Raw genomic sequence first — 7,090 nt, forward strand, 5'->3', positions numbered from 1 at the left:
AATAATGGGGTAGGGGAGCCCAGAAAATGAACACTTTAGTCGAAGAGATGCGACGTGGACGCTGGTTTTAGGGAGAGTTAAATGCTACAAGATAATTACCGGTTCAAGATTCTCATTAAATTTATTGATTGACTTTATTGAAGGGAATAAAAGAGTAAGAGAATTTGAAATGAACCGCCAAGGAAAAAGTCCCTAGCCGTGCGAAGGGTGGGGAAAGCGCTAGTGAGTTTCACGCGCAGCTCTCTCGCGCAACTAGTGGTACTGGGCAGGCGCGCGCCCACAGGCGTGAGTGAGCTGCGCGCTACGTGGATTCAGTATGCCCTGAGATGGCGGCTGCACGTGTATTTCTGTCCCGGCGTTTCGTGTATTTCGCGTAATTTATTTAATAAAACGCGGAATTTAGATTATTAAAGTGTTTAATTAGAGGGAAATAGTTTGGGGGCGTGTAATTAATATAGTGAGTATTGTTTTTAAAAGTTTATTAGTGAAAACTGAAGGGATTTGTGGGAAGTGTGCATGAGGACGCTTGGGCGTGGCTCGTTGGTGATGAGGCCTAATTTGTTAAATAATTGGCCAAATTGTTGCTAAAAAGACTGGTATATTGTGCATTGAGTGGGATTTAGTAAAATAATAAAATGGTAAATGGACTGAAAAACGAGTAGCGTCTCCACAGAGCTGTGCGACGAAGGGATGGTGCGGCGAGGGGGGGCAGCCGTACGTGTTCGTGTTGGTAATGACGCCGAATCTGTTAAATAATTGGTGAAATATTGCTAAAAAAACTGGTAAATGGAGGGTAAATGCATTGGCCCGGAAAAGTGTGTTTATTGAGTGGAATTTTTTGAAAAAATAAAATTCTAAATAGACAGTTGAGAAATGGGTAGCGTCTCCACAGAGCTGGGCGACGAAGGGATGGTGCGGTGAGGGCGGGGCAGCCGTACGTGTCCGGATTATGCTGGAAATTTTCATTAAAAAACTACTAAATTGGGTGTGAATGCATTGGCCCAGAAAAGTGTGTGAATTTAGTGACAATTTTGAAAAATAATTGAACGGTTAATGGATGAATGAAAAATAAGGAGTGTCTCTACAGAGCTGGGCGACAAAGGGATGGTGCGGCGAGGGGAGGCACCCGTGCTTGTCGGTGGCTTGGTGATGACGCGTAACCTGTTAAATAAAATAATTGGACAAATTGTTGGTTAAAAAAAAAGTGGTAAATTGTGTGTAAATGCATTGGCCCGGAAAGGTGTGTTTATTGAGTGACATTTTTAAAATAATAAAATGGAAAATGGACGAATGAAAAATACGTAGCGTATCTACAGACTTGTGTGGCAAAGGGTTGGGGGGGGGGGGGAGTTGTGCGCGTTGGTGGTTGTTGGTGCGTAGGTGAAAAGGTGTAATTTGTTTAAAAATGGTAAAAATTTTAATTTAAAAAATAATGAGTCGGGTTGTAAATACAGTGGCCTAAAAAAGTGTGTGCATTTTATTTAAATTCTGGCATAATTAAATGGTTAATTGGGTAGTGATAAATAAGGTGGTATATTCAGTGAGCAGTGCGGTGAAGGGATGGGGGGGGGGGGCGATCGCTACCGATACGGGCGGGCAGCCAGTGGTGTGTGACATTTGTAGAAAAAAAAATGAGTGCAGTGATGTGGGGATAGTGTTTTTTTTTTTTTTTTTAATGTGAAGTGAGCTGTGGAAAAGGAGGAATGCTGAGACAGCATTCAACAGCAGGCGACAGTTTGCAGTTTGCAGTTGATATCTCGGTGAGTCAAAAATTAAAGAATTTTTATTTAATGTTAAGCAATTGTGATAAATTTTTAATTATTTGTCACAAATGTTTAACGATGCTCATGATGAGCTTCTAGTGGATAAGAGGTACGTTTATGAGTTGTGAGAAATTAAAATGAATTAATTAATAAAGTGAAGCTAGCCAGAGTCGGGGTTTTTGAATTAATTAGAGAATTAGCTCTTAATTGGGTTTTATATAATTTTTTTGTGTCGTCAGTAAAAATAAAATGGTGAAAAAGCTTTGTTGAAAAATCAATTTTTGTAATTTGTTTTTTTTTTTTTTTTAAGGTGAAGTGAGCTGTGGAAAAGGAGGAATGCTGAGACAGCATTCAACAGCAGGCGACAGTTTGCAGTATGCAGTTTGCAGTATGCAGTTTGCAGTTGATATCTCGGTGAGTCAAAAATTAAAGAATTTTTATTTAATGTTAAGCAATTGTGATAAATTTTTAATTATTTGTCACAAATGTTTAACGATGCTCATGATGAGCTTCTAGTGGATAAGAGGTACGTTTATCAGTTGTGAGAAATTAAAATGAATTAATTAATAAAGTGAAGCTAGCCAGAGTTGGGGTTTTTTTGAATTAATTAGAGAATTAGCTCTTAATTGGGTTTTATATAATTTTTTTGTGTCGTCAGTAAAAATAAAATGGTGAAAAAGCTTTGTTGAAAAATCAATTTTTGTAATTTGTTTTTTTTTTTTTTTAAGGTGAAGTGAGCTGTGGAAAAGGAGGAATGCTGAGACAGCATTCAACAGCAGGCGACAGTTTGCAGTATGCAGTTTGCAGTATGCAGTTTGCAGTTTGCAGTTGATATCTCGGTGAGTCAAAAATTAAAGAATTTTTATTTAATGTTAAGCAATTGTGATAAATTTTGAATTATTTGTCACAAATGTTTAACGATGCTCATGATGAGCTTCTAGTGGATAAGAGGTACGTTTATCAGTTGTGAGAAATTAAAATTAATTAATAAAGTGAAGCTAGCCAGAGTTGGGGTTTTTGAATTAATTAGAGAATTAGCTCTTAATTGGGTTTTATATAATTTTTTGGTGTGGTCAGTAGAAATAAAATGTTGAAAAAGGTTTTTTTGAAAAAGTAGTTTTTGTAATTTGTCATGCACTGTTGGACTCAGCTGTCACATATACTGGGGGTTGTAGGAAGAGGTGTTTTTTTTTTTGGGGGGGGGGGGCGGTGGGAAATGAAGACGGGCGTTGCTGTAGAATTCAGCGGCCGCCGTCAGATCCCGCACTTTATCCGTCGGACTCGGACGTGTATTATTGATACCCGTCGGAGTGCGACCTGTATCCTGAATTACCCGTCGTACTTGACTGTGGTGAAGTGCGACGTGGAGTCCCGTTTTGTATATGCCCTGTATATTGGGCGGTAAAAAGCGCGTAAATTTAGGGTGGAGGGGAATGAAGACGGGGGGGGGATCGTCCAGAATTCGACGGCCTCCTTGTCGGAGCCCCCGGGGTTTTGTTCCGTCGGAGTTGGACAGCGAGGAAAAGGTGTCTGATTCCGACGAATCGTGTCCACGAATTGAGCCATCGTGTATTATATAGGGGTGGAAAATATTTTTTGGACAAGCCTCGACGCATTGAATTGAATGCGGAGGTTTAGTATATGCGGCGGCGGCGGCTAGTTTGGGTGGAATGGTAAATTATAAGAAATGAATATTTGAAGAAAGCTTTTTGAGGATGAAATGAATAATTAGTAAAAAAATAATTGAGTGGGATGGTTAGCTTGACAGGTGGATATTTGTTAGTCGGAATTTAGTAATTTGCATTGTAAATGATTTCTCACAAATGATGAATAACCGTAAAGAGAACCTCGGGGGGAGGAGCATTTAAATGTAAAAGTGATAAGGTAGTAAAAATGTTTAACATCTGTTATGGGGAGAAATATAAATTGAAAATGTATTTTTCATTGCTATTTCATCGAGCCTGAGAAATATTTAACAAGGCTGATAAAGAATTGCGTTTTTTTTGTGGGGGATTTTAGTGATGAACCCGGGGGTTGATCGCTGTGAAAGTTGTAAGGTACTGTTAATGGTATAAATATAAATTTGTAATTTTTTTGAATTGATATTAAATGGCGTGAGCATGTTTTTATGAATAGAGAGAGTTAGAAGCGAAGTTTTGCAAAGCCTAGTCATAATGAAGTTGTAAGGGTTTCGCTAGATGGTGTCAGTCAAGAAATTGGTGGCCCTGCGAAACTTGTCACCCTTCAGACTAGATTTGTTTACCTTTGCAATAAAATTGTTAGACTGGTTAGGATATTTTTATGAATAGAGATTGAGAAGAGAGAGAGAGTTAGAAGCGAAGTTTTGCAAAGCCTAGTCATAATGAAGTTGTAAGGGTTTCGCTAGATGGTGTCAGTCAAGAAATTGGTGGCCCTGCGAAACTTGTCACCCTTCAGACTAGATTTGTTTACCTTTGCAATAATATTGTTAGACTGGTTAGGATATTTTGATGAATAGAGATTGAGAATAGAGAGAGTTAGAAGCGAAGTTTTGCAAAGCCTAGTCATAATGAAGTTGTAAGGGTTTCGCTAGATGGTGTCAGTCAAGAAATTGGTGGCCCTGTGAAACTTGTCACCCTTCAGACTAGATTTGTTTACCTTTGCAATAATATTGTTAGACTGGTTAGGATATTTTGATGAATAGAGATTGAGAAGAGAGAGAGTTAGAAGCGAAGTTTTGCAAAGCCTAGTCATAATGAAGTTGTAAGGGTTTCGCTAGATGGTGTCAGTCAAGAAATTGGTGGCCCTGCGAAACTTGTCACCCTTCAGACTAGATTTGCTTACCTTTGCAATAATATGGTTAGACTGGTGAGGATATTTTTATGGATAGAGATTGAGAAGAGAGAGAGTTAGAAGCTAGGTTTTGCAACAGTTAGTCAGAATAAAGTCGTAAGAATGTCACAAGAGGGTTTAAATGAAGGAATACTTAGCAAGGCGTGTGAAAAATAGGGTTTTTAAAATTGATAAAAATTTTTTGTCGGGTTGTCAGGTGTTAAATTCAGAAGGTATTGAAAATGGGTGAAATAAAAATTTTGAAAATAGCTTTAATGAATATTCCATGGTGTGAGACGAATATTTAGCAAAGCGTGTGAAAAATTGAGTTTTTTAAAATGATTTTAATGTTTTGCGGGGTTGTCAGGTGTTAAATTGGTAACATATGGAAAATTTTGAACCAATGTTGGTAATTGGTTAGAGCGCGGGTGACTTGTTCCACACGTCGATAACTAGTCTGTCGGTAAGAGTATTGGACGGTCGGTATCTCGGCGATGGGTAAATAGTCGACGAAGTGTAATGACGTGACAGGGTTATCAGCCGTCAAACTTTTACCGTATTGAAAATAGTTGAAATAAAAATTTTAAAAATAGCTTTAATGGATATTAAATGGTGTGAGACGAATATTTAGCAACGCGTGTGAAAAATAGTGTTTTTGTTATATTGATTTTGATGTTTTGTGGGTTTGTTATCAGTTAAACAGGTAAGTATTGAAAATTGTTAAAATAAAATTTTTTAAAATAGCTTTAATGGATATTAAATGGTGTGAGTGGAATATTTAGCAACGCGTATGAAGAATTGCGTTTTTTTTTTATTGATTTTAATGTTTTGCGGGGCTGTCAGCTGTTAAATTTGCAACATATTGAAAATGGTTGAAATAACAATTTTGAAAATAGCTTTAATGGATATTAAATGGCGTGAGACGAATATTTAGTAACGCGTGTGAAAAATGGCGTTTTTTTAATTGATTTTAATGTTTTGTGGAGTTGTCAGCTGTTAAATTTGCGACTTATTGAAAATGGTTAAAATAAAAATACTTAAAATAGTTTTAATGGATATTAAATGGCGTGAGACGAATATTTAGCGACGCGTATGAAAAATTCCGTTGTTTTTATATTGATTTTAACGTTTTGTGGGGTTATCAGGTGTTAAATTCGTAACATATTGAAAATGGTTAAAATAAAATTTTTAAAAATAGTTTTAATTTATATTAAATGGCGTGAGATGAATATTCAGCAAGGCGTATGAAAAATTGGAATTTTAAAATTGATTTTAATGTTTTGTGGGGGTGTTAGCTATAAAATTTTGAACATATTGAAAATAGTTGAAATAAAAATAAAAAAAATAGGTTTAATGGATATTAAATGGTGTGCGACGAATATTCAGCACTGTGTGTGAAAAATAGGGTATTTGAATTGATTTTAATGCGTTGCGGGGTTGTCAGCTGTCAAACTTGTAAATATTGAAAATTTAGAAGTAGATCGGTAATTCGGTAGAGGGCAGGTGATATGTTCCATACGTCGATAACTAGGTTGTCGGTAATAGTATTGGAGGGTCGGTATGTTGGATGTGGGTAAAATAGTGATATGAGTATTATGGGTAACCGACTCGAAGCGTCGGTAACTGGACTGAAGGTAATGTTAGTCTTCGGTCGGTATGTCGGCGATGGGTAAAGAGTGATAACAGTTTTAGGGGTAACCGGTTTCACGCGTCGATAATTGGACTGATGGTAATCCGATTGGTAATTTTTAATTTATATATAAAATATAAAATTGAAATAAATACTTATAATTAATATATAAAATGAAATATAAAATTAATATATTAAGTTATTATTTAAAATTTAATTAAAAAATACTTTGTTTTTTGAATGAAATTGAATTGAAAATTTTTTAATGTAATAAATTTAGATTAGAAAAATTCTATTTAATAGTTTTATCTATTTGTAAAAATATGAAAAAATGTTATGTTTATAACGTTAAAAGATATAATTATTTATATTAAAAATAATTGAAAGTTATGTTTTTTGATTTATATAAAAAAATATAATTGATTTTCTATGTTTATTTTATTAATTTGAAATAATTCATATTCAATATTAATTTTTCTTAGAAATAAATTGATTAACTTTTATTGTTTGAATAAAATAGTTATTAATAGAAGTTATGTGGGGGCTAAATCTATACAATATTATTTATTAAATAGATTTAGTTGAATAATTTAGTTATTTTTTATAAATTGAAATTTCTTCATTTAATAATAATTGTTTAATTATTATTATTATAATTATTAGGAGTTGTTCGTTTTGGGTCTTGATTTATTGATATATTAATAAATTTCGATTGAATAATATGTTTTATTTGAATTGTTTGTTAAAAATAAATTGCAAGAATAATTAGAATTTCTATTTATATTGTAAATTTTTGATTATTGATTTGAATTTGAAGAGCGTTATTTAGAATTAGAATAATTTAGAATGAAATTTTATTATAATAATTAGAATTGTTGTATTTTGA

At 34.5% G+C, this 7,090-nt stretch overlaps 1 long non-coding RNA gene across 1 annotated transcript; it reads left to right on the top strand.

Annotated features, from left to right (window-relative positions):
* Window positions 1-329: 329 nt before the first annotated feature.
* Window positions 330-6,370, top strand: LOC135170774 (uncharacterized). The gene is made up of 3 exons (XR_010300436.1): window positions 330-1,760; window positions 2,074-2,177; window positions 2,492-6,370. It is a non-coding gene; the product is annotated as an uncharacterized LOC135170774 (long non-coding RNA).
* Window positions 6,371-7,090: the final 720 nt, after the last annotated feature.

Source organism: Diachasmimorpha longicaudata, chromosome 2 (assembly GCF_034640455.1).
Source record: "Diachasmimorpha longicaudata isolate KC_UGA_2023 chromosome 2, iyDiaLong2, whole genome shotgun sequence".
NCBI lineage: Eukaryota > Metazoa > Arthropoda > Insecta > Hymenoptera > Braconidae > Diachasmimorpha > Diachasmimorpha longicaudata.